Source organism: Plasmopara halstedii (genome assembly GCF_900000015.1).
Source record: "Plasmopara halstedii genome assembly, contig: Scaffold_3073, whole genome shotgun sequence".
NCBI classification, from domain to species: domain Eukaryota; phylum Oomycota; class Peronosporomycetes; order Peronosporales; family Peronosporaceae; genus Plasmopara; species Plasmopara halstedii.
Window position 1 is genome coordinate 184,247 of NW_020189977.1, and position 6,209 is coordinate 190,455.

Genomic DNA, 6,209 nt, shown 5'->3' on the forward strand with positions numbered 1-6,209 from the left:
GGCGCGGGGCTATGACGACGCGAAAAATCATGATCCATCAGATCATAAGCGTTCACGACGTCTGGTCAGTCCTGCCGTGGTGGCATCTCAAACTCCCACGAGTTCTCGAAGTCGAGGTATCTCCGCCACTTCACAAGATACTAGGTTTGACCCTGACAACGACGTCGACCCACAAGTCGTTCCACGTGAAAGTGGGTACCACCAATCTCATCGAGTTGAGTCGACAGCGCACTGATAAATCGCCACCCGATGACTCGCGATGCGCTTTGAGCTCTTTCGGACAAGGTCCGTTGCCATCCGGACTCCGCTAAGCGTCATTGTTTGCTGGCCCAGCTTCTGGGTGGTCGAACGCTGCGGGCGCCGCTCCAGTGCCAATGCTTCCGCTTCACTTCCGCCGAATCCTGGTTCGGCTTAAGCAAATCCAAATATATCCTCGGGTGGGTGCGCAATTGTTTCGGAATGTTGAGCATATACGCAAGGCCCCGCTTGACCACAACCTTGAAAGGTTCTATAAACCGTGGACGTATAATCGTCTTAACGAAAGCAGAAAGTGCATGGGTAGGAAGGTTCCTTAATACTCGATAGAAACAGGTGTTCAAACTCAATGTTTTTAAGATTTCTTCGAGCTTTTTCTTCTGCTTTTTCCTTCTGCATGTCTCGGCTTTCAGCCATCGCATCGTAAAGATATCGTAAGACACTCAGTCTGATTGTCAGGGGGTCATCGACTTCTTTACGCACAGTGAGAGGGCTGACATCAGTAAGCCGCTCGGCTATTCCTCCCCACCAAGCCCTGAATCATAAGTTGACGGCGTCAGCGGGACGCAAAGGTAAACGAGCCCGTTCACGTAGAAAGACGTGTAGCCAGTAAGCAAATGCATTGCATTTTTCACAGCAAATTCTACGAGTGACAGCATGGCGCTTCCGCGGCTCTATCAGCGCAGACGCTGCATAGGACGTCCTCAACGACGCGTTTCTCGCGCTCAGTATGATGATCGGACTGTGGATGGTCAGCTGTTGACATATCCAGATTGGTGTTGAAGATCGTAAACCAAAACTTCCTAGTGTAGCGTGGGTCTTTGTCAGAGACAATTGACTCCGAAAATCCATGTTCTCCAGAGACACGATCCATAAACAGCGTTGCTCTACCGACACCCTTAATGGTGTCCTGCACCGCCGCAAGATGAAGTATCTTGCTCTTACAGTCGACGAAGACCACGAAACCCGTGTTGCCCGCCAAGACCTTCAGCAAGTCAAACACAAAGTCCATACTCATGGACTGCCAACACCCGGAGGGTACAAGCAAACTGACGAGTGGCGCCGCCTTATTTGGAGCAATTTCATCCTGTAACACATCTCTCATATGCGCACATAAGTGCCATTTTTTGGCCACCAGTAGTGAAAACTTATAGAGCTGGAGGATTTTTCACGGTCAAGATGTTCCTGAGTGGGGTGTCGTGGGCCTCATAGGGAATACAGTACTTCGAATTGCCGTCGTGAGGAACCACAATTTTTGGCATATTCGACGAAACGGTGCTATAATACAGCAGTCCATAAATTAACCTTGCACGCAGTCGCGAGGACAACTTCTTCTCCGACTTTCAAAACACCTTGCCCCCGAAAGCCTGTAGCAGCGCTACGCACATATCATCACCCGCGTGTGGGGCGCGTGTCAAATTCGTCACGGACGACGTCACTAAGCTAATAGTCTGGTCTGCGTGACAACGCATTAGCCAAATCATTCTGCTTTCCTGGCTTATACTTAACTTAACTGGTCCCCTACAATCTGCGAGCTGTATATGGTAAAGCAGCCAATGTATTCTCAGATGAGAGCGGTTATAATAACTCTCCATATTCCGGTCTGACATCATTTTTCTCATCAAAAGTCATGCAGACAAGCTGTTTTCCGTCAACAAAACGCTTTATAAACTAATCATACTTTTTCTTTCGTTCTCACCTCGCACGAGCAGCGCACTCTGTGCCCGTTTGAAACGGCGATGCGGCAAATACACCGCCTTTGCGTTTTACTTTTTCAAAGGAAATTTAAGACTACGTTCACCATATTACAAATACGTTAAACGCGGTTCAGAAAGCCGTCTGCAAGCGCAAAAAATACAACAACTTCAAATGAAGAAGCTCCAAATTTCATCAGGCCATAGTTATGAATTTGGATTTGACTCGGCAGAGCTTGTTACACGCTTTCATGAGCGGGCCTATGTGTGTTTCGTCTACCTTTGGCTTCGTGTTAGATTCTTGCATACCTGGCTCTAAGTCATAGCGTCGCGCACTTGGCCCATGATACTTAGAATGTTTTTGCCCTGCATTAAAGAGCTGATACAAGCAAGTCGAATCGTATCACTAACATTTTTATGTCCGAGCCGCAGGCCTCCGTAACGGATTCATGGGGTCACAAGGTTAAATTAAAACAAAGGCAAAGCCAGACGCGGCGCGTTTTGCACTATTTAGCTCGACAGAATCAGTGAGAGCAGTCGCTCCGGTCAAGTGTCCCAAAAAGATACCGAACTACGAGACTTACGCGTAAGCTTTGACAGCTTTGTTTATTTTTCGCTAAGCGAAGAAGCGAGCTACGGCAGCCCGGCTCCACTTGGTAGCATTTGTAGACAATCTTTACCTTAGTCGTGACGACTGATCCTCTGTGAGGATAGAGCAGTTCTTGCCGAGGGCATGCAGGACGGAATTGATAATCTGATGAATCTGCTTGGCCCTGAGGGCGTCCAAAACCTCGCCTCGCAAGGACCTGAAGTGACTAGCGTGCACCAAGAGGCGTTTTCGAGCTATGAAACTGCTGTGCTAGAGCACCTACAGCACAATATGTCGGCGTCGACTGACTCCTCTCAACCTAGACCGCCCATGGTGAGCGTTAGACCGTTGAGGACAAAGATGGAGAGAATCTCCTACTTTGCGTGAGAGAGGCCGAGATGTGACGCAGTTGTTCAGGCCCCACCGGGCGTATGCAAGACATACTTTGACGACATCTTCGTTCACAGTCATGCGGACCACAAGAGGTCAGATAAAGCAAACCACATCGTCCATTTTAGAGCGGTGTTCAAGTGCATGCGCGCGAATAATCTGTCTGCTAATGTAGACAAGTGCATCTTGGGCGCTGAGGATATCCCCCTATAGGGTGTTTCGTCGGCAAGCGTGATCTTCACGCGGATCCCGCTAAGGTCAAGGACATTGTTAATTGGTCAGTTCCAAAGAACCAAAAAGACTTGCGCAAGTAGCTTGGCCTTGCCAACTACTTGCACAAGTACAGCGAGGATTATGCAAAAATGGCACGGTCATTGTCGAACTTCCTAAAGAAGGATGGGGAATAGTGTTGGGACAATGAGCATCGGGACGCCTCCTTCACGCATCAATACTGGCGTTGCCAGACCCCGATCGTTCTTCAACGCAGTCTGTGACTCTTCGGACTTTGTCATCGGCTGTGCACTGCTGCAAGCAGACGCCGAGGGGCGCGATCGGGTGATCGCGTTCGAATTTTCCAGCCGAAGGCTGCAGAGAAGTACAGCTCATTCACGACAAGAAATAACTTGCGATGAAGTATGCACTTATCAAGTTTTAGGGTCACCTGTTTGGCTTTAAGCCGTTCGTGATTTACACCGATCATGCGTCACTATGCACTGCGACTCCGTCTCCTCACCTCTCGGAGAGAATGGCCAGGTGGCTCTCCTTCTTCGCAGGAAACGCCTTGTAGCCGTGAGACACAGCATTCAGGTTCGCATGGACAGCGTATATTTCTGTCGCTGCGAAGATATACTGCGTTGAGTAGCTGTTTAGAGATTCGTGGTCATAGTAGCTTGGACAAATTTTTCCACCCAATATTGCGAGATAGGACAACATGTCTTCGTCGATTGCCGAAAAACAGCATGTCAGTCTCCAGATTTTAATGCTCGTTTCCAACGTATCAGTCAGCTGCTCGTCGACTAGATTTGAGAAATGCAAATGCATGCTGAACGCCCCCACCACAAGTCGACACTTCTTTCTTGATGCTTTTTCATGGTTGTCTGTGCTGTTGGTATATGATATCGCCATCAGCTGTGCCTTTTCTCCATTATGTGAGACTTCCTGCCGTCGTGCGTTCTTTAGCTGACAGCGGCACAAGCTTCGTTCATCAAATCGCAGAGATTGGTGGTGCAGTTTGTTATTGCGCATTCCACGACTTTGTTGACGAAATACTTCGCAAACCGCCCACGAGAGTGCGCAGCAATGTCTTGCAGGACTGGGAATTGCTTCACAGCTTTTAAACAGCCTTGTTGCTCTCGATGGTTGTGCAGCATCACTTTATATCTAGGAAATTGATAAACAAGCGACATCCATTTGTGCGGTTTCCTGTAGCTCTCTCCAGACTGTTCAATCAGGCCGGTAGTTTTCGAGTCTGTACACATGATGACACCATACCAGAGGGACAAAAGGCGCTGCGTTGAAATGCGGACATCTTATTCCACCAGCATCGATGTTTACGTTGTAAGGCATCTCATCAAGAAAAAAGATCGGCAATGTTTTCTCTCTGCCTTCATCTTCAAGCACAGTGCGAATATCTTTCAGGTCGCGTCGTTTTACTTGTAGGACTGTCTGGTTGTCAATTCGAATTATTCACGACGTGTTTTGCTGCTCATCGGAGCTGCAATATTCAAGCAATGCGCTAATAAATCCGTAGGCTCACAACATGCCCTTTCCATAAACCCTCGACGAAAAACTCAAGATCGCTTCCTCACTCTTCGTTGTTAGGTTATCTTTGTCCACTATTTCAAGAAACGCAGCAGATATCGACGAAAAATCCTGGTAGAGGCTCTGGGAGTCGGCTTCAAGAGTAGTGGCAAGTTAGTTAAGATACGGTCGTCAGCCACCCAATGCAAGTGCTAGTTGCGATCTCCCTATGCCTGATGACCCTTACACGCAGATGAACGGGGTTTGGCCGCTCGTCCTCGTCATAGAATTCGTCGAATTTGTCCAGAATATGCGCACAATAATCTCGGCATCTGTCTTGGATAAGTCATCCACGACGTTGATAATAAGTCAACTCTTGCCAATCTCCCTCTGTGTCCGAATATAGACTTCCTTCGGTTCGAGATTGCCATTGATGATGCGACTCCGAATAGAGACTTCCTTCGGTTCGGGATTGCCATTGATGATGCGACCCCTTAAGTTTACAGCCAGTGCATCTGCCTTTTCGGTCGAAACAACAACTAACATATTCACAAGGCCATTTCCTGCTGCTTCCTCAATTTCATCACTTCTCCCACTATTTGACCATCAGATAGCCCAATGCGGTGAAGTCTTTCTCGCGCAGTACAAAGATGTTTCAAGTCACTTATTTCAGTTGTGTCATTCACCTTATTCTCCGTCAGTCACGATTCGAAACCATAGATCTGGGAATGGACCTGGCGTGAAAAAGAACGGGGACAAATTTACTAAAAGCATTCAAAGCAAAGGCGGTGGCCCTTTTTTATCAAAAACTCTCAAAATGCAAAAGCATATAACTTTAGCACCAACGAGGAAAGGTAGATATCAAAGAAGTGATATCAGAGTTCATGACTATAAACGACCATTAGATTGGCGCTATCTTTTCGTTGGAGCGAGCCAAGCGCGTAGCAAGCTCAAGCGTAGAAGAATCATACCTACACAGCAGGTGAAATACCTCGCAGATAGCCTCGATGGGTATCTTCTGAACTGTATAACCTCCCAAACTTGTTGACATCGATTCGCTATCGCTTAGTCTAACGGATTTTTACGAATATTGATCGGTCTTTTATTTATTAGTAGCCTTAATAAATCGTTCACTGTTGACAGGAGGGCTACAATTCGTAGAGGGCTACTATATCTCGACGACATCAACGTCATCCAATGCTTGGTCTAGTTCGTCTACATTGAAAGGATCATCCTCTCTTTCACTGTTGGCATTGCTCCACCTTTGCTAGAATTTCCATCCGTAAACATCATGGTTCCAAATGAACCACTGTAACGGGCTTTTGTGAAATCCTGCAGTTTCAATGGGGTTTAAGACCACTGATGTGGTTGTTTCTCGCCACGCCGTACGTATCCGACTGCACACAGTGTCAACGGATGGAGGGCGGGGATTACGCGTGGGGTGTATTCAACGGCCGCTGAATGCTTCCATTGGTCGATTAATCCCGATAAGTTGTCCTTGAAAACCTTGTAAATACCAATGTCACCAGCTTGAAGGTAGG